The following is a 22,533-nucleotide window of genomic DNA, read 5'->3' as shown; positions in this document are numbered from 1 at the left end:
GGGCTCCCTTCATGGAGCCTGCTTCTCCCTCTGCTTGTGTCTCTGCCTCTCTCTCTGTGTGTGTTTCTCATGAATAAATAAATAAAATCTTTGGGACACCTGGGTGGCTCAGTGCTTTAGCACCTGCCTTTAGCCCAGGATGTGTTCCTAGCATCCTGGAATCGAGTCCCACATTGGGTTCCCTGCATGGAGCCTGCTTCTCCCTCTGCCTATGTCTCTGCCTCTTTCATGAAAAAATAAGTAAAAAAAAAAAAAAAAAAAAAAAAATCTTGTGGTAAAAATTTGCTTTCTTTGATAGAACTTCATTATATACTTCAATACACTTGACATACTTGATATGTTAGCCTAAACAATGTAGTTGTGTTTTTTTTTTTTCACAAATTGAGGATTTCTAAAGATGAGACCTCCACATGGATGTACTGATAAGCTTTAAAGTAAGGACTGCCAGGATGCCTGGGTGGCTCAGTTGGTTAAGCATCTGTCTTTGGCTCAGGTCATGATCCCAGGGTCTTGGGATCGAGCCCCATGGTGGGCTCCTTCCTCAGCAAGAAGTCTGTTTCTCCTTCTTCCTCTGCTCTTGTCCTGTCACTCAGGCACACTCTCTCTTTTTCTCTCTCTCTCAAATAAATAAATAAAATCTTTATAAAATAAAAGAAGGACTACCCCACTGATAATTTTATATGGACCATGGTATGTGCACAAGCAGAAGAGGAAAAACTAATGTTAATAGGTCAAATTGACAATGGGCGAAATATGAACAAGAAGATATGTTCTTATACCAATTACCTTGTTTCTCTTTTTACCAAGTGCTCACCATTGTCGTTATTACTGAATGGTATGGCTGGGTAAGTGCATGAGAATAACAATATAATAATTAAACAATTGGGGATCCCTGGGTGGCGCAGCGGTTTAGCGCCTGCCTTTGGCCCAGGGCACGATCCTGGAGACCCGGGATTGAATCCCACGTCGGGCTCCCAGTGCATGGAGCCTGCTTCTCCCTCTGCCTGTGTCTCTGCCTCTCTCTTTCTCTCTCTCTGTGTGTGTGACTATCATAAATAAATAAAAATTTAAAAAAATAATTAAACAGTTAACATTTCTCTAGTGCTTACCATGTATCAGGCACTGTCCTGAGAGCTCTATAGGTCATGCTGTTTAAAACTCTCAACAATCCTGTGATTACCTCATTTAAGTTGAATTAACTTGGCAAAGGACACAGAGCTGGTAAGTGATGGTGCCAGAGCCAGAGTCCAGAGCCTTTGTTCTTAACCACTCCATCATAATGATATTCTCAATAAAACTGTTTAGTTAGTTTATTTATTTATTTATTGCTAGGAGGGGGAGGGGCAGAAGAAAGAGGAAGTGAGAAAATCTCTAGCAGACTCCAGGCTGAGCATGGAGCCCAATGCAGGGCTCAATCTCATGACCTGACCTGAGCTGAAATCAAGAGTTAGATGCTTAAACAACTGAGCCACCAGGTATCCCAAAAGCATATGTTCTTAAGAGCTGCTTCTTAACCTTTACTTTCAGAACCTATCATTAGTTCTTAATTCACTCAATTCTGAGCCCCTTATCAATAGGGATGAAAATTGTTCTATTCTGCAAAACAGGATATTACTTTTCATTTGATAACTGCCATGTTTCTCCCAATGTGCCCCACTGCCCAACCACACTGAGGATTGCAATAAAGCCATGGACCTAGTTCATCCTCCACAGATGTGGTGTAATCTGGCATCATTAGCTTTGCTCTATTGGAAAAGGAAAAACTAGGTAGACTTGTGAAGGAGACAAAACTATGTCACAATCTGTGGGGCGCTAGAAACTTTTAAAATAATTACCAATGGGCAGCCCAGGTGGCTCGTGGTTCAGCGCCACCTTCAGCCCAGGGCCTGATCCTGGAGACCCGGGATCGAGTCCCACATTGGGCTCCCTGCATGGAGCGTGCTTCTCCCTCTGCCTGTGTCTCTCTGCCTCTGTGTGTGTGTGTCTCTCATGAATAAATAAATAAGATCTTTAAAAAAATAAAATAAAATAATTACACATTTTATTATTCCTATCGTTTCATCTCAATAAAGTGTGCAGTGTCCACATGTAATTATTTTTAAAAAATAATACATTTTATAGTGAATAGTATTTAGAGCTGTGGAATAAACTTGAAATTACATATTTTGGAAGCAAATCTTTTTTTTTTAAGATTTTATTTATTTGTTCATGAGAGACACACAGAGAGAGAGAGAGAGAGACAGTCAGAGGCATTGGGAGAAGCAGGCTCCCTGTAGGGAGCCCGATGTGGGACTCAATCCCAGGACCCCCGGATTACGCCCTGAGCCAAAGGCTGATGCTCAACCACTGAGCCACCCAGGTGTCCCCTGGAAGAAAATCTCAAACAAAAATTCAAGGATGCAAGGGGGAAAAAATGCACCATTTCTGTCTAGTGACAAAGTTACCTCTTGGTGGCAACATTTTTAAAGATGAAACTCTGTTGCTATAATTCCTTTCATGATCAACTTTTAACCAGTAGGGAAAAGAACATTATGGGTTGTGATTTACTACTTCACATTATTAAGGTATTTGCATTAAAAAAAAGAGACAGTTTATCTGATCTCAGATGTAATTAATTCTGCTTTGCACAAATGGTTATACAGTATTTGAGAAATATATAGAAATTTTAGTATTATTCAATAAGACAGAGTAAAATATAAAAATATACAGAAAATGTATGATTTTGTGATTGGGAGACAGTTTTTCTTTATCCAAGGATCCTAGGGAATGTTACTTTTCATCTTACCTTGAATAACCTCATTACACTTATTGCTACCAGCAGTTTATAGAATGAAACATGAATGGAAGAACTCCATATTTTTCAGCTACTCTGAAGAATCACAATAAATCTAGAATAACAGAACCTGAACCTGCTCCATATTCCATTTCGTTTTGCATGTGTCTCTCCAGGATGTCATCACATATGTCCAAGCATTTATATTATAGGATTTATATTGCTGAAGTCATACTGTAAAATTTCAAATACTGGACTCTTGACCACGGTAAGCTGGGTTGCAGAAGATGACAATGTTAATAGCACAAATTTTGAATAAGGTCCAAATCCCTAATACTTATTAGCTATTTGTCCTTAGGCAACTATTTAATTAGCATCCACTCAGCTGGACATGCCTTGGCTTTTTCCTTTTTACTCATCACATCATTCAATCAATTACTAAATCTTGCCAGTTCTATTTCCTAAACTTCTCTTTACATCATTGTTTCTATCCTTTTTGCCATTACTCGCTCCAAGGCACTGTTATCTTTCTCCTTCACCCCTGCAAAAGCTTCCTAAATGGTATTCCTTCCTCTCTTTGTGCTGTTTTCTAGTCCATTCCCTAAATAGCAGTCAGAATAATCTTTTATAGAACAAATCTGATTATAGCTCACTCCTAATTAAAACAAACAAACAAAATACAAATAAGCAAGTAAGCCTTTTGTGTCATATTCCCTTTGGTCTAAAATCTAAAATTAACAGGTGGTCTGCAGGAAGCCCCTGAAAGCTCCAGTCTCCTTCCTTTGCTCCCTCTCACTCTGCATAACAATCACACAAGCTGCCCTTCATTCTCTGAAAAGCATAGACTTCTTCCCCATATCTGAACATTTGTAGATGCTCCTCTCTTCGCCTCAAATAATCTGACCCCGCCACACTCTCTCGATCCCTCCTCCCCCGACGCCCTTTCCTTGGTTGCTTAACTCCTATGTTTCCGGACTCAGAAACCTTCCCTGGCTCCCCCAGACTATATCACATTTGTCTGCTGTATAATCTCATACCCCTTCTGGGTTTCTCTGTAGCACTTTTCATAATTGAAACCAACTGATTTGGTCTCTAATTACTTTTTTAGTATTTCTCTAGTGAGTTGATGGAAATTCCAGCTCCCTTCAAAACATGAATTCAATGAAACTGTGTAAACAAGAAACTGTATAAATAGGGCCAACTTTGTGCAAGAGACATAACAGATTGCTCATCAACAACCATTGAATACATGAATGGGACTCTGAATCTCAGGTTTCCTTCTGTGGAATGGGATGATAATAATAATAATGCTTATGTTATAAGACTGTGATGACAATTGATGTGATATGCCTACGGCACTGAGCACAGTACCTTTTACATAGAAGGCACTCTAAATCGATACCATTTTTTAAAATTATAATTTTAAATGTCAGGACACCCGGGTGGCTCAGTGGATGAGCATCTGCCTTTGGCTCAGGACATGATAGTGAGGTCCTGGGATTGAGTCCCACATTGGGCTCCCTGAACGGAGTCTGCTTCTCCCTTTGCCTCTGTCTCTGCCTCTCTCTCTGTATGTGTCTCTCATGAATAAATACATAAAATCTTAAAAAATAATTTTAAATGTCTGTAAATTCCTCTCATGGTAGAATTTACATTAACCTAGTAAATTAATTATTTCCTTATTTTTTTTAGGTAACACTAACTAAAAGCTCAATAAAAGAGACCAAAATAATCACTTTGGAAGCAAGTTGCTTATTTGCTATAAAATCAGCATATTAGAACAAAATTATGTTTTCACTATTTTAAAAAAATAAATAAGATCTCCTGTGTGAGGGTTGATTATAATATAAATGCATAGCTAACACTGGACCACTGTGTAAATTACCCAAAATTATTCATTGGTTTATACCACAGAGCTTTAAGTTACTCAATTAATGTAGGAACTCACCTCTTTCTATTGTGATGAATCAGGCATTTTAGAAAAAAGAAAAAAGTAAAAAGAGATGTTGATTACATTAAGACAGTGAAATGTCTCTCATGACATCTTTGTGGATAAGATAGAGGATTATGGTCATATTAGAGGATTCAAAATATGCTGATTTCAACTGAGGCAAATTAGAAGAGAGTTCTCTTTTCCTGTCCTGTTCATTTTCATCAATGAATCGCTTAAAAACAGAAAAGTTAGGTTTCTCCAATGTGCATATTAGAGCTGACAATGAGAGCATAAGGGAGACAGCTAGCCTATTTAGTAGCAGAGTTGGTCAAGATCCAAAAATATCTGGAAAGGTTAGAATAAAGGACAACATTAAAAATATCATTAAAATGCTATATGGCTTTGAAAATTGTACAAACACAAAATAGGGAAGACTTGCCTGGGTAAATACAGAAGGTAATATTTTTAAAAATCCCACAGCTTTTAATGGTCAATGATGTGACTGGTAGTAAAAGTTAGGCAACAACAGCCACAAAAATCATTTAAAAACTACTATAATGCAATTCTAGATTTTATTAATAGACACATGGACATGTAAAGAAATAGAAAGCATTTGCCTATGAAATTTCAAGTCTCACATTTTCATGTCTCTCCCCATCCTCCCTCCAGTCTATGTGAGGGAGGAGAAGGCAACCATTAAAAAAATGTTTTGCAAACTTATCATATGTATAGACCTATGTGCTAAAAGGAAATTTCAAGAGGAACACACACACACACACACACACACACACACACAGTCCTTGATTCCAAAGAACTTACAGTTTCAAAAAGGAGAGGCTCCAAATGCAGATACCATAATAGAAATGAGAACATGGAAAAGATCAGAAAAGAAAGTAAAGATAAAAGTGCTGTGGAAATTGAAAAGAATTCCCTCTGATCATAAAGAACAAATGACTTCCAGGTGGAGGTGGCATTTAAGTTGGGTCCTGAAAGATTGGTAGAATAGGACATGTGGAAATAGGACATCAGATAGAAGAAAGAGTGTCAGAGAAGAATGGCCACAATAATAATTAGGATGAGTTTGGGAAAAGTGCATTATCCAGTTTGACTGAAATGTAGGACAAATCAAGGAAAGTAGTAGCAAAGGAACAGAGAAAAGAAATACCACTAAGAGTATAGGGCCATAGGTGGTATGTCAAGATAGAACATATTTTGTGGACTATGGCAATCACATAACTATCTACCTATTATCTATCTATCTATCTATCTATCTAGTCAAAGCCTTGCTACTTACTGAAGAGCAATATATTTAGTTGGGAGAAATCTCAGCTCTGATACTCATTGTAGAGAAGTAATCTTACATCCAAAGGGACCTAAAATTAACTTACAAAGCAGGCTGAACTATCCAATAGTTTCTGCCTCACTTAGAAAGCTGGCTGTAGTTGAATCTCTTTTTCTTACCCTCTGGTCCTTGTGTTGAAGGAGGGAGGGCGGGACTCTTCTTGGATCTTTAGACACATAGTGACCACCACTCTACATTACTCATGAATTACACTATCATCTGTACTCCCTTCCTGTAATGTCTATCTTGTGGATTAAAATTTCCTGTTTGCAGGATGGTCTAAAATTCACTTGAACTGTTTGTTATACTTTTTGGACATTGTTCCTTGGACTGTCAATCATTATGTCCTGATGGGATCTGTAAAGCATCCACAAGATTCATCCAGATGTTCCTTAAAATCAGATTGCTAAGTTAAAACCAAGACCTATTGATCATATTTTTGGCATGTGTCCTATGAATTTGCATTCTAACAAGCTTTTCAGGTAAATTTTAAGTTCACTTAAGTTTGAGTATTAATGGTTTATAAGAAGTTGCCTCTTTGATGAATCATAATTAATTTAAAGAAAGCTAAAGAAAGTAGGTACTATTCAGATGGGTAAAAAATATTTTGAGTAGGTTTGGGGGAAGCCATTATTCTCATTCTTAAACATTTAGAATGGTATCAATAATTTGGAAGTCAGTTTGGATTAGAGCCTCTTTGTTCCTTTTTAATTCTGAAATTCAGAAAATGCCCAAATAAAAATAGTTTAAACATTGAAGCCTGACCATTCATATGCAAGTTGAATGTTTTTCTATCTAGTGTCCTTTTAAAATTAATCTAACTCCAGCATGTTATTTTTCCCAGCTTTTTTTTTTTTTAGATATAACTGACATATAACCCTGTGTAAGCTTAAGATGTACGACATGGTAATTGGACACATGTATATATTGTGAAATGATTATCATGACAAGGTTAGTTGACACATCTAGCACCTGAAAGAAGTGCTCTTTTTGAAAGTGTGGTGAGAAAATTTAAGATCTACTCTTAGCAACTTTCAAGTATACAATACTGTATGGGTAATGATAGTCATCAAGCTGTATATCAGATGCCCAGGAAATATTCAACTTGTAACTGAAAGTTTGTCCCCTTTTACCAACATCTCATTTCACCCACCCCCAGCCTCTGGCAACTATTAATCTACTCTTTGTTTCTATGGAGTTGATTTTTTTTAATTTCACATATAAGTGAGATTATATAGTATTCATCACCCGCTCTCTCTCTCACTTGCTCTCTCTCTGACTTATTTCACTTAGCATATGCTTTGAAGATTTATCTATGATGTCACAGATGGCAGATTTCATTCTTGTGTAGGGCTGAAGAATATTTCAGTATGTATGTAAATATACCACATTTTCTTATCCATTCATCTGTTGATGGGTTTTTACATGTCTTAGCTATTGTAAATAGTGCTTCAGTGAACATGGAGGTATAAGATAGTGATTTCATTTCCTTCAGATATATATCCAGAAGTAGGATTGCTGGATCATATGGTAGTTCTATTTTCAGCCTCTAGAAGAACCTCCACACTGTTTTTGCATAATGGCTGTACCAATTTATATTCCTACCAACAGTAAATAAGTGTTACCTTTTCTCCACATTCTCGCCAGCACTTGTTATCTCTGGTCTTTTGATAGTAGCCTCTAACAGGTGCAGGATGAGATCTCTTTGTAGTTTTTTAATTTGTTATGATTAGTGATGTTGAATGCTTCTTCATGTACTCGCTGGCCACATCTGTCTTCTTCCAAAAACATTATTTTTATGTTACAATAATCCATATATCATGTGGATAGAGCACAGTGTTCTTGACTGGCAGCTGAATTGCCATAATGAAAAATATAACTTACATTTTCATGAACGTTTAAATGTGTATATCACCTCTTGGAAGATATCTGGGTGCTTTTATTTGATACTTTTCTTCATTATAAAAATGTAGTCAAGTCATATAAAAAATGAATAATACTTTCACTTAAATGGCCCATTATCCTCATTGATTTTATCACTTAATTGAGGTGAATAGTTTGAATAGGCCTGAGTCCTCTCCTTTGTTTTGAAAAGAAAAAGTCTTATGAAATTTTCATGTGTTGAGTAGGGCATCTGTAGAGTAGTTTAAGAGACAACAACTGTGACTTCAATGTGAAAAGAGATGAAATTTTTGAACGGAAGTGTGGAATTTGTGTCAAATCACTCAACAATAATATAGATCCATGTACCTAACCAATAAGGATTTATCATTTATTATGAGTCTTGAATGTTCCTCTATGTTTCATAAGAACTCTATCCAAATAGGGAATGGAGTTTCAGTGATGAAACTGTTTCATCACTGTTTAACAGTACTGTTTCTTACTAAGATTTCTCTCAAAATTGTTTTCTCAAAAAGTAACAGCCAAGAAAATAATCATATTTCAGAGGGAAAAAATAGAAGAGAAATTATAACAGAATGCTTATCTGTCCTTGCAAGCTATGGTGTAACACTGGGAAAATGATGTTTAAAAAGTGAGATAGAAGGTATATGCAAAAAATTTGGTCAAAATTTTATTTCTTTCATCAAATTGATTGGTGAATTAAATAAGGCAACCAGAAAAATTCCCTCAAATCAATTAATATTCACAAAAAAGCAGGGGTTTTGTTTTGTTTTACTAAAATCTTTTACATTGCTACAAATTAGGTACACAATGAGAAGCAATGTATGTTTTCAACCAGTTGCTCATTAAAATACATATGAGAACAAACCATTGGCTATGTAGACTCAGAATGGAAGAAAACAAAATAAAAATCTATGTACCTATGTTTGCACTTTAGTAGCATTTTACTATTCATCTGTAAGAATATTTACTGTTAAATCGCATACTGTAAAGAGATTTCTGTTAGAGTGTAAATTCAGAGACATTCGTGCCTTTTAAAATATAGATTTGGGGATTCCTGGGTGGCTCAGTAGTTTAAGCATTTGATTCTCAACTTCAGCTCAGGTCATGATCTCAGGATCATGGGATTGAGCCCTGCATCAGGGCTCTGTGCTGGGTGTGGAGCCTGTTTAAGAATCTCTCTCCCTCTCTCTGCCTCTCCCTCTGTAATCAAAAACAATTTTTTTAAACAAACAAATAAATATTTAAAATATAGGTTTATATTCCCTAAATGAATGAGAACATACAATGTTTGTCCTTCTCTGATTGACTTACTTCACTAATATAAATAATAGTGAAAGGGAATATAAGGGAAGGGAGAAGAAATGTGTGGGAAATATCAGAAAGGGAGACAGAACATAAAGACTCCTAACTCTGGGAAACGAACTAGGGGTGGTGGAAGGGGAGAAGGATGGGGGGTGGGGGTGAATGGGTGATGGGCACTGAGGGGGGCACTTGATGGGATGAGCACTGGGTGTTATTCTGTATGTTGGTAAATTGAACACCAATAAAAAATAAATTTATTATAAAAAAATAAAAAAAATAAAATATAGGTTTAAATGTGGTTTATATAATTTGACCCTTTTCTATAAAATTCCAACAGATAATATCTAAAATGATGAAAACATTAATTACCAACATTAAATACTTTATTTAACAAAACATAATTCTAGTATGTATTACCTTTAAAGTATTCTAAGTATTAAAAATATAGTGTAATGGTGAAATTTAGCAGATGAAAAACTTTAACTACCAAAAGGACAATGTGGAGGAAAAAAATTAATTTTCATCATCATTTACATGTTTCACTTAATTATTAATTCATCCAATGTTCATACTTACTACTTCAAACAAGATCAAAACAAATAAGACAGATGGATAAATTACATTTTTCTTATCCTCATGATGACATGTGACTTATAATATTTCATTTGTAAACTAAATCTATATTTTAAAAAATCATCCCATTCTACTAAGTAAAGAGTAAGAAATGATACATAGCACAGAGACCCTGACCTTAAGGAGCCTACAGTTTCTGAGGAAATAATAATAAGCAAAATAATAGAGTTTTCATAAACTACAATTAGTAGAATACTTGAGTTTCGTGAGGTATTCATTATTGTGTGAAAGAAGCATTCCATAGAGAAATCTATATGGGAAATCTACATGGGAAATCTACATGGGAAATCTACATGGGAGTCTATATAATATATGGCCTATTCTTAAAAACTCACAGTGAATATGAGAATATAAAGGTTGTGACTACTCCTGGAATAAAAACATCTGTTTAATTTTACTTAACACACAACTCCTAAAATTTTTTGGAGCTGAGGATATTCCCTACTTCCTTTTCTCCCTGCAGTAATGCTTGTTAGTATCCTACAGAACTAAATTCCTCGGAACGTGATTTGGGGAGTATCTCAATAGAAGTATAAATTAGGCAAAGTGCACACAAAAAGGAGGAGTTACATCTGGGGATCAAGGAAGCTTTCATAGACATGGAAATGACTGAGCTGGGTCTTTAATAATGAGCAGGAATTTGCTACATCTGAGAGAGAAGGAAAGTCTAGGCTAAATAAAAAATCATGCGTAAATAGTTGTGAAACAAAATGGAATGTAATGGAGTGGATGAGAGTTGTAGAAATTTAAACTGTGAGAACAGGCATAAGACAATCAAAGGTCTTACATGTCTTTCTTACAATGTACACTTTCTGGTGCAAAACTTGGAAAGGCCAGAAATAAGCCAAATATATCAAACTGAGGAGAGTTTTGGATTTGCATTTAAGATCAATGACTCAAAAAAACACATGGCAGATTTGAGGGGAATGATACTGGACTAAGAACTCAAAGGGTAATGTATAATGTACCATAAGGTCTTATAAATAATTATTAACAAACATTTTTACTTATTGAATATTTTCTCAGCATCTTCTATGTTCTGAGCATTATGCTAGTCATTAGAATATGAGAGTGAATATAAAGAGCCCTTGCTCTCAAAAAATTAAATTTATTAAGATAGTCATATAAAGAGATAAAATATAGTGAGGCATATACAATTTCATCATTTAATACAATTTCTCATTTAATACTCTATATTGAAGAGCAAGTATTCAATTGATATTTTTTTGGATGAACAGAATGGATGAATGGATGAATGCTGAAGGTACTATCAGTGCAATATTAAAATATACAGGGGAAATATGCAATTTTTTTGGTCTATCTGTTCTGCTTGGTAGTAAAATTCTAAAACAGTCTCTTAAATTGTGAAGTAAATCATTCAGATACATTTTTTAATTTCAAGACAAAGAAATTTCATGTTTGCTCTTCTTTGTTTTTAGAGATACTTACTTTACAAAGTTTAAGATCACTACATAGATTACAGGGAATCTGGAAAAAAAAATTTAAGAGGCGTAAAATGGTCCAATTTATATTTCTAGAAAATCTTACCATATTCTTGCTGACACTGAAACAGATTCACCCAAATGTGTGTTGAGCCCTTTATTTCATTGATGCTCTTGCTGCTCAAGATACTTTTGGAACTACTCTGGCAACCACCTTCGGAGCCTATGGCATGTTATTTAAACACTATCTTAATTCTGTACTGAGTGCCAGGGACATTACAGTTGTTTCATATTAGTGCCATCAAAAAAATCCCTTATATGGCTCTTCCGAATCATGTAGATATTGAATATTGATACATGCCTTTGATTTTGGCTACAGCTGTCCTGCAGTCTATCTGCATTCATGGTTGGACTGGTGAAGTTAGAGGACTATAAAGATTAACATGAAAGAAGGGCTTGGAAATAGGCTCTTATAAAACATATCAAAATCAGTATTGAATAATAAGTGCCACCAGAAGTAGAGAAAACACTCTTCAAGAGGTTACTTGAAAAGCCCACAGGTTGGACACCTGGGTGGCTCAGCGGTTGAGTATCTGCCTGTGGCTCAGGGCATCATCCTGGGGTCCTGGGATCAAGTCCCACATAGGGCTCCCTGTGTGGAGCCTGCTTATGTCTCTCCTTCTCTCTCTGCGTGTCTCTCATGAATAAATAAATAAAATCTTTTTTTTTTTTGTTTTAAAGCACACATGGAAGGATCTAATTTCTGGTTAAGACATTAGTCTTATTATCTTACATTATTAACTTTCAGAATCTTAGATTCACAAATAACAAGTTTCAGTACAAAAAAAACACAAGTTAATTTTCCTTTCCTTATATGTTAGTTTTCTTTTGTGATACTTTGTTAAAATTGTTTTTCAACACTTGTACTTAATTTTAAGCAGCACATGTTACTCACCAGCCTCCAACACACATCATATTCAAACGGTGAACTCAAACAGAATTTTGACAAGGGTTGATATAAACCCTGCTGTATAATGTATTTAAATGATCAATGAGCAGGCAAGAGATGGACATCAGAGGGTGGAGTAGAGATGGGGAAGTCTGTAATAAAAGTAGGTGCTCAAAGGTTACATTTTAAGTAGATTTTTGGTATTTAGAATACACACATAATATATATATACTTTGTATAGATTTTTGATCATAAAACCTCAAGATAAAGACACTCAAATTGAATGAAATAAAATGAAAGTGTGGGAAGCAATACCACAAAAGAAATCAGTTCAAAGCAGTGAATTATCACAGTTAATTCCTTTAAATAGGTTCTTGCACTTGACAGAAATCATAGAAAATGGATTTCCCCCCAAAAAAATAAAGGATCACAAACATTTCTGAAACTTATTTTTTCCTTTGGGACAATTTTAATACAGATGAAAGAGCTTTAGATGAATGAGTTGGAGGAAAAAAACACTACTTAACCATCTGCTAGAACACAATGTGAAACATTTTCGACACCTCTCAGGCTCCTTAGGCGAATTTCAGAATGCAGCCATTAGTATTAAGAACAAGCACTAAGGATTACCAAAATCATTTTGTTTTTATCTTTGGTGTTTCTAGTATACTTTTAAAACCCTTCACTAACTTTCTCTATTGCTTTTCTATTTCCTGAAGTTTAAAATTAAATTTCCCTTCTGTTTGGCATATAGAAAATCATCATGCTTGCTACACAGAGAGAATATGAGTTATACAGGAGACTCCTGGTGAGAGGCATTGGTGAGTGGACAAAAAACATTAACATTTGAAGTGATCCTGAGTTCACAATTTTTCTAGAATACAAGGATTGTATGTCTGATGTTTCATAAAAGACTATTAAAATAGTTCTTTGTCCTGACTGATAAACACTATATATACAAGTGGGGAACACACTTTTAAAATAAATCCAATATATTTGATAAGAAAATTTTAATTTACAAAATAATCTGAACATTAGTATGATTTTCTACGTAAATGCTTGCATGATGACAAAGATTACAAATCTACCCTTCCTTAATGTGCTCACAGGAAAGTTAATAGTCATAAAAAAATGAAACAAAAAACACCAGATTTGTTGTTGAATGATAAAAAAAAAAAAAAGCACACAATCAAAATCAATGCATGAGTGCAGGGTGCAGTTAAAATCAAGAACCTAAGAGGAAAATGGATGGGTAGATAGAAAAGTGGGTTAACTCTTTCTTTTCTAAATGTTGTCTTTTCTTCAGTGTCTCCTTAGTTTGGAAGAACCATGAAAGCAAGAAACATTTTCTACAATCTGTGAGGAGAGAGCACTTCCCTGAAATTGTTGAAGTAATATTAAATAGCTACTTCAATCATAAGTGAACATGATCTTTCACAGAGCTAATTCCAGAAGAAAACAGTCAAGTATCATGGAAATGTAGAAAGCTATGGAGATAAAAGAAACCTTGAACTGTCAAAATGGTTTTAAAAAAGTGCTCAAGGGGATCCCTGGGTGGCTCAGCGGTTTGGCGCCTGCCTTTGGCCCAGGGAGCCATCCTGGAGTCCCGGGATCGAGTCCCGTGTCGGGCTCCCGGTGTGGAGCCTGCTTCTCCCTCCTCCCGTGTCTCTGCCTCTCTCTCTCTCTATGTCTATCATAAATAAATAAATCTTAAAAAAAAAGTGCTCAAGGTCTCTGTGTATGACATTCTCCTTCCATGAGAACAGAACCTTTACTCTTACCCAGGACCAGTTACACATCTCATTGTATAGTTTTAAAAAAGTTTTAAAAGGCTGTTCACAGAGGACTGAAATACTGGAAAAGCAAACAGTGAAGTCTTAAGATATATTAATGAAACTAAATCTTATGTCATAATCTTGTCATAACAATATTGTCACCTAGCCACAAAGAAAGTTTTTATGTAAATACTATTTCCAGAAATCTAAAACTATGTTTCCCACCAGGGAAAAGAGGAGCAACATTATATACAGATTTCACATTACCGGTTTCCTTTTCTCTTGTATCATCACTATTTCTTTGCCCCTCATAGAAAAAGTTGCTTGGAGGTATACATTTTGATTAACAACACAACTCAGCCAAAGAATTCACATTGAAAAGAATTAGCAATCCAGGCAGGGTACCACAAAGTGAATCTTAATGAGAAGATTTTACAAGGCAAATTACAAAGGAGCCTATAATTATCAATTTCTCTCAATGCTGTTCAGGTTTATAGCATGTAAGGAGAGAACTACTGGGAAAATTGACTTGATGTGAATTTATGAACTGGCAGGATTACTTTTAAGAGATGAACAACAAATTGTTCTTTTGGCTTTAGTTCACATAATGTACCAGATGTCATATGTCTCAGAAGCAAACAAACAATTTGTCACAAATACTTCTCTGAAGTTTTATATATATATATTTTTTTTATTTCTCTAGAATGAAGAATGATACTTCTCCAACTGTATTACAAATTTCTTGAAGGCTAAATCAATGCTCTACTACATGTTTATACTTCCTCATGTCTAATATAGTGTAAGACACGTGTTCAGAAATCAAAAACCACCTACTGATTAACTAAATTTCCTATTGTTTTCATTTCAACCTTGTTATTTGTCTCTTGGCAAACTATTATTTTACTCACCATGAAGAATGCCTTCATTTCAGTTATATTAACTGAATCACTGTTAATATGTCATTTTTTCATATCTAGAGATATTGCCAAGAATTCAAGAGGCTTTGGATCTAAAATTCTCATCGCACTGATCCTCTTGGGACCTAAGTTTTCCTCTCCAGTAATTACTCCAGTAATTTTCCAGTAAGTGCTTCCTTGTTACTTTCTCTCTGGGATCTCTTGCTCCTGGTTCCTGTTTAATGACCACTGTCAGGTTTACCTAACTCTGCATAGACACACCCTCACATTTTCCCCCATCCTACTCTTGAAAATATTTAGAGCAACTACCTGCTCTTGAAGGTCATCTTTAGCTACACATTCTAACCACATCATCCATCTTGAACAATGCCCCAAAATTAGATACTGTGAAAATTAAAGAAAAGAACAAGTCAAAAGCAGCAATGAAGAGTCTAAATTACCTATTTTTAGGGGGTTTTGGAAATAGGGGTAAGCTGTTAACAAGATATAGAGCCCAAATGTGAATGAAATATGATTCTGTAATACAGAATGCCAATGCAACAACAGTGATTTATTTAATAATTATCCATAAAATAAAATCCTGGCACCAGTAAATGTATGTTCTATTCCAACACTAGGCACATCAATCAGACAACAAAAAGATATGGAAGGCATTCAAACTGGTAAGGAATCAGTAAAATTTTCACTATTTCTAGATGACATGACAATTTATATAGAAAACCCAAAAGACTCCATCAAAGTCACTAGAACTGATAAATGAATTCAGTAAAGTCACAGCATACAAAGTCAATGTACAGAAATTCATTTCATTTCTATACACTAGTAATGAAGCAGCAGAAAGAGAAATTAAGGAATCAATCCCACTCACAGTTGCACCAAAATTAATAAAATACTTAGGAATAAACTTAACCAAAGAGGTGAAAGATCTGTACTCTGAAAACTATAAAACATTGAAGAAAGAAACAGAAGACAGAAAATCCATGCTCATGGATTGGAAGAAAAAAAATATTGCTATATTGTTTATACCGCCCAAAGGAAACTACACATTTAAGGCAATCCCTATCAAAATACCACCAGCATTTCTCACAGAGCTAAAACAAACAATCCTAAAATTTGCATGGAACCACAAAAGACCCCAAATAGTAAAGCAATCTTGAAAAATAAAAGCAAAGCTGGAGGTATCACAATTTCAAACTTTAAGTTATACTACAAAGCTATAGTGATCAAAACAGTATGGTACTGGCACAAAAATAGACCTATAGATCAACAGAAAAGAACAGAAAATCCAGAAATACACCCATAATTATATGGTCAATTTATCTTTGACAAAGGAGGCAAGAATATCCAATGGGAAAAAGTCAGTCTTTTCAATATATGGTGCTGGGAAAACTGGACAGTTACATGTAAAATAATGAAACTGGACCACTTTCTTACACCAAACACAATGTAAACCTGAAAATGATATTATGCTATATGTTAACTAACTGGAATTTAAATACACACTTAAAAATAAATAAAACATAAAATAAAATGCTTATCCTAACAAAACAACAAAAAATGGATTAAGCATCTAACTGTGAGACCTGAAATCTTCAAAATCCTAGAAGAGAACATAGGCGGTAATTTTTCTGACATCAGCTGTAGCAATATTTTTCTAGTAATGTTTCCTGAGGCAAGGCAAACAAAAGCAAAAATTAACTACTGGGACTTCATCAAAATAAAAAGCTTCTGCACAGCAAAGCAAACAATCAACATAACTAAAAGACAGCTTACTGAATAGGAGAAGAGAATTACAAATGGCATATCACATAAAGGGTTAGTACCCAAAATATATATATATATAAAACTGATACAATTCAACACCCCAGGAACAAGTAATCCAATCAAAAATGGGCAGAAGACATGAACAGACATTTCTCCAAAGAGGACATACAGATGATCAACAGATACATGAAAAGAGGCTCAACATCACTCATTATCAGGGAAATGCAAATCAGAACTACAATGACATATCATCTCACACCTGTCAGAATGACTAAAATAAAAAACTCAAGGAACAACAAATGTTGGCAAGGGTGTGGAGGAAAAGGAACCCTTGTGCACTACTCATGGGAATGCAAACTGGTGTAAGTACTGTGGAAGACAGTACAGAGGTTTCTCAAAAAATTAAAAGTACAACTTTACGACCTAGTAATCTCACTTCTAATTTGAAAGGATATATGTACCTTTATATGTTTATTGCAGCATCATTTACAAGATTCAAAGTGTAAAAGCAATCCAACTTCTTATCAATAGACAAATAAATGAAGAAGAGATGGTACATCCATAAAAAATAATGAAATATTGCCATTTGCAACAACATGGATGAGTATAGAGAGTGTAATGGTAAGGAAAATAATCGAGTCATAAAAAGACAAATACCATATAACTTCACTCATATGTACAATTTAAGAAACAAAACAAATGAACAAAGGAAAAAGTGAGAGACAAACCAAAAAAACAGACTCTAATGTACAGAGAACAGAGGCCTACCAGAGGAGAGGTGGATAGGGGGATGGGTGAAATAGGTGAAGGTGATTAAGAATTCACTTATCTTGATCAGCAGTGAGTAATATATGGAATTGTTGAACCACTGTATTGTACACCTGAAACTAATATAGCACTCTATGCTAACTGCACTGGAATTAAAATAAATAAAATAAAAAATGAAAGATTAGGATGGAGCACACTCAAAACAAATAGTGTATATTTCACATGTAATTGTTTTTCTTGAATCTTCACAATAATCCCGTAAGCTAGATATTTATATACCTAGTTTATAGGTGATGAATCTGAGTTCAAGATATTTAGTAACCTGTGGATGGTCTATAAGGATGGTAGTAATCCTCACCTCATTGGGTTGTGGAGAAGAATAAATGGTACTGTGAATTGAATCAATATCAGTGAAGACTGAGTAAGCCTCTCCTAAGTGCCACAAAATTCCATTTGTATTATCTCGTTGAATGTTTGTGAGTGGGTAAAGAGACATTCAGTATGAAACTGGTGTGGACCTAGGGTCAAATATAGACTTTTGCTCCTCCACGTGCAGCTAATATCTTTTTCACAGTTGTATTCTTAGAATCGATGTTCCTGGTCCATAGAAGATTCTCAGAAAATACCGTGTTTATCAAATGAATACATGATCATCTGGTATTCTTAAAAGAGTAGAAATATATGGAGGACTTAAAATTTCTATACTATTATAATATAATCGTATGTCCTTTGCAATTTGAAGTGAAGACAGTATGTTTATCTATTTACTTTCAAAGAAAATACCTGCATAAGTTGTATATGACAACTTACAAACATGGAACAACACATTCAGAAAAAATCAGCAGCTGACTTGCATCAATTTCTTTTGAAAAAGGATATCACATATTCATATTTTTCTTAAACACAATAAACTAGACATAAACACAATAAACTAGACATATACTTGTTTTTTTGGCATCTAAGGGATTTACTTCAATATAACAGTAATTTCATTTTTGTAAATTTTCTAATCTGTACATTTGAGTGTCTCCATTACTGTTCTGTCAGCTGTCCTTTTTGACACTGCCAGTACATTTACTTTAAACAGACTCTGTCATGAAGAAACAAGAGTGTGGCATGAACATAGGGAAGCAAAAGAAAGCAAGAAAGTATGCAACCATGGAGAGAATAGATTCAAACATAGAAAGAAAGAAAAGAAAGATCCCAGCACACTCAAGGAAAGAGAGAAGTCCCCCAACATCCTTCCTGCTTATTCTTCCAATATAACACATAGCTGGGCACACCTTACCACATCGTGCTTGATACCAACTTTATCAACTTTTCCATTAAAGCCAAACTTGACTTAGTACAGTTAATGATGGTCTGTCTGTATGCCAAGTGTATGCTTGTATAACTGAATGTGTAATGGCTGAAATTGAAAAACTGGGGCAAAAGTATCGAGTGGCTCTAAGGATTACCAAGGATCCAAGATTAGAAAGATTGCCATGCACACACAAAAGAACCTATGCAGATGAAGGCTTAGTACAGAGAGTAACTCAGCACAAGTGTTATATTGTGGCCACAGTTGACTGGGACCTTACAGGAAAGATCCAGAAGATTCCTGGAGTTCCCAACATGTACATTTCTAACCATAGGTACAGCATTGAGCGGATGCCAGATGATTATGGAGACCCTCGGTTCTAATTCTTAAAGGAGTCTCTCTGCCTTCTTTTACCAACTTTTCCTGTTGCCAGTTCATATTAGCAATATCCTATAGTGTGAATTATTCTTCTTACCCATTTGCTCTGTTATGAGCTGAGTATAGTTAAACATATTCATTTTTTGAGGTTGTTTTGAAATTGTTATTTTGTATCATTTTAAATGTTGTTGCATCTTTTTATAAATCAGATGATTGCTCATATAAAAAATAAATAAATACACAGATTCTGCCTTTCTAATTCTTTGTGGCCTGGAGAACCAGATGATAGAACCAGTTAGATTTATGCTTAATATAAGAGAAAATATATTGTGTGAAAAAACCCACATGAGTCGTGGTACCTATTTTCCTTAAATCTCAGAATCCTTTTACAATCTTAGCCATGTTCTTGGTGGTCAATGTTACAAAATAAATAACCTCTGGACAAGTGAAAGATTAGTGTGTTTGTAAGCTTTCTGAGAACTATTAGAAAAACCTAGCTTTATGCCAATCTAAACATATTTTCCAAAACTGAAAACAGCCTTGTAGTAGAGCAAGGCTTTTTAAAATCTGGACTATCGGGGATCGCTGGGTGGCGCAGCGGTTTGGCGCCTGCCTTTGGCCCAGGGCGCGATCCTGGAGACCCGGGATCGAGTCCCACGTTGGGCTCCCGGTGCATGGAGCCTGCTTCTCCCTCTGCCTGTGTCTCTGCCTCTCTCTTTCTCTGTGTGACTATCAAAAATAAATAAAAATAAAAAAAAATTTAAAAGTAAGTTTAAAAAAAAAATCTGGACTATCAGCCACTTTCTAAAAATGAAAGATGCAACTAGGATTATACATAAGAATGGAGTGCCGTGGGGAAAAAATGAGGAAGCTGAAAATCTTAATGCCATGCAGGTAGAAAAACATTCTTTCAATGAAAAGACAATGTTAAATACAGTACATTTATGACAGGACATTTTACTTTCCCTTTGGGAATTAATTCCTTTAGTGTATGGGTATTTGAGAAGGGATCTCAAATAAGATATTTCTCCTAGTCTCCAGGACAAGTTACAGGGAGGGGAGGGTGGGGAGAGAGTTAAGAAAAGTTATCTTTCTTAAATTCCATATATGAGTGAAATCACATGATATTTGTCTGACTGACCTATTTTCCTTAGCATAATACTCTCTAGCTCCAACCATGTTGTGGCAAATGGTGAGATTTCATTCTTTTAATGACTAATATTCCACTGTGTATCCTTTTCTTTATCCATTCATCAGTTGATGGACACTTGGTCTATTTCCATAATTTGGCTATTGTAGATAATGCTGCTCTAAACATTGTAAAGGAAAAAACAAAGAGAGAGAGAGTCAAACCAAGAAGCCGACTCCTAACAACAGAGAGCAAACTAATGGTTACCAGACAGAAGATGAGGTGGGGATGAGTTAAATAGGTGGATGCGGATTACGGAGTATGCTTTCTGTAATGAGCACTGGGTGATGTATGGAAGTGATGAATCACTATATTGTACACCTGAAACTAATATTACTCTGCATGTTAACTGGATTTTAAGTAAAAACTTAAAAAAAAAAAGTTATCAAGAATTTCACCTCATAATGCAAATACACTAGATCTTAGCCAAAAGGCTAAGAAGCGATTCATAATGCAAATAGATTAAAAATGTCTAGAACTCCATGTCTCTTTCCCTCTTAACTATAATTTTATTAAAAATTCATTTTAAAAGTTGATGAATTAAAAAATAATCTCCATAGGTTAAAAATACCTAGATAGCATTGCAACTATAGTATGATCCTAAACATCTGGGCACAAATCCACTCCTGTTTCTCTTTCCTTGTCATCTCCCTTTTCTTTTTTTCCCCCAATACAAAGAGAAATCTAATCTGCCACAAATATGTGATTCACCTTTATAACAACATAAAATGATAGAAGATAGTACTGGAAATTGAAGTTGATTCTAAAGGAATACAAATCAAAATAATATTCCAGATGGGCATTTGGAACATATTACACAATGTTGAGATAATAAGACAATTCTTGATCGACCTCAGTGGGAGCCTAAAGTACTATGCAAGTAGTCTTTTCATAACCTCCATGTTCTCCCCCCACCATTCATCCCTCACTGTCAGTTATTTGGGGGATTTGTAGGAAATGGTGTTTTCTAGCCTTGTAGGGGATCTTATATTTTCATTTATTCTGTCAAATATCGTAACACATTTTGCGTTAAATAAAGTACCCATGACCTAAGCTAGACACATATCCATTTCTTTTTATTACAAATGACTAAAAAACTAAAAAAAAATAATAAAAATGAATGTTGGATTCTTTAGGATGCAATGTAATTGCTCTATGGGTATCAAATATTTGGCACTGGTGTCTTGAAATATAGGAATCACTCCCATCAGCTGATACATCACCTAGTCTGAGATCAACAGAGCTTGCAAATTAGTGTCATTAATTATTTTATTTGGGGTGGGAGGTAGCAAGGGCACGGGGATAGTTTATAAAAGTCTAATACAGATAAAGATTAAGAAATAGACCAAGACCAAAGACAAGTATTTGAAGTAGCAGTTTGTGATTGTATTTGTCCAATATTCTCAATCAAGAAACAATTAATGGCATGAGATCTATAACCTTATAGTGACTGCAACAGCTCTACTTACTTATATAATTTTCTCAACTATTCCATGACTCAAATATCAATAGTCCATTTTACATGTGAGGGAACTAAGGCTCAAAGAAGATAAGTAACTGTGTCTAAGGTTACAAAGCCATTATCAGTGGAGTCAAAATTTGAAGTGTGATCTGTCGGCTTCTAAAACCTGTTTTGGTTCTCTCCCAAAGTTTCCTTAACTTAAAACCAGTATTTATATTTATCTTTGCTTAACTTTAGTTCTCAATTAGCAATAATCGCGCCTCGGATAAACCTCATTGGCTACGATACTGCCACTGCGCAAAGCTAACTTAACTTTAGTTCTAACTCATGCTAGTTTTTTATCTTAAAGCCAGAGAAAGTGAATGAACCTCCCAGAGAACCTAACTCTACCCATTACTGCATAGGTAAAGAGAAACAATGATGTGGTCATTTTTATTGCCAGAATCCATCCCAGAGTCCCCCAAATGATATTATTCTTTCAGTGTAAATAATATGGAATTATTAGAGACAATATGTTTTAAATAATATTTTAGGAATCAATAAAACAAAAACTAGTGTCCTTATTTTCATTTCATGATCAATAAGCAGGGTCACATGTGGCACTAACATTGATCATACTCTCACCAAAAAATCTTATACTGGAGTTTTCAGTAGCATCTCATTTTCAATAGAAATCAAGCACACTTGGTGCATGAACAATA

The 22,533-nt window shown here is 35.0% G+C and overlaps 2 pseudogenes; one reads left to right on the top strand and one right to left on the bottom strand.

The window, feature by feature from the left end:
* The first annotated feature begins 687 nt into the window (after nt 1-687).
* LOC112927595 (rRNA-processing protein FCF1 homolog pseudogene) lies at nt 688-19,186 on the top strand (annotated as a pseudogene).
* Nucleotides 19,187-22,009: 2,823 nt separating this feature from the next.
* Nucleotides 22,010-22,137, bottom strand: LOC112927631 (U4 spliceosomal RNA; annotated as a pseudogene).
* Between the last annotated feature and the right edge of the window lie 396 nt (nt 22,138-22,533).

Source organism: Vulpes vulpes, chromosome 12 (assembly GCF_048418805.1).
Source record: "Vulpes vulpes isolate BD-2025 chromosome 12, VulVul3, whole genome shotgun sequence".
Lineage (NCBI taxonomy): Eukaryota > Metazoa > Chordata > Mammalia > Carnivora > Canidae > Vulpes > Vulpes vulpes.
The sequence above is the reverse complement of the archived record's forward strand: the minus strand, read 5'-3'. Positions and strand labels throughout refer to the sequence as shown.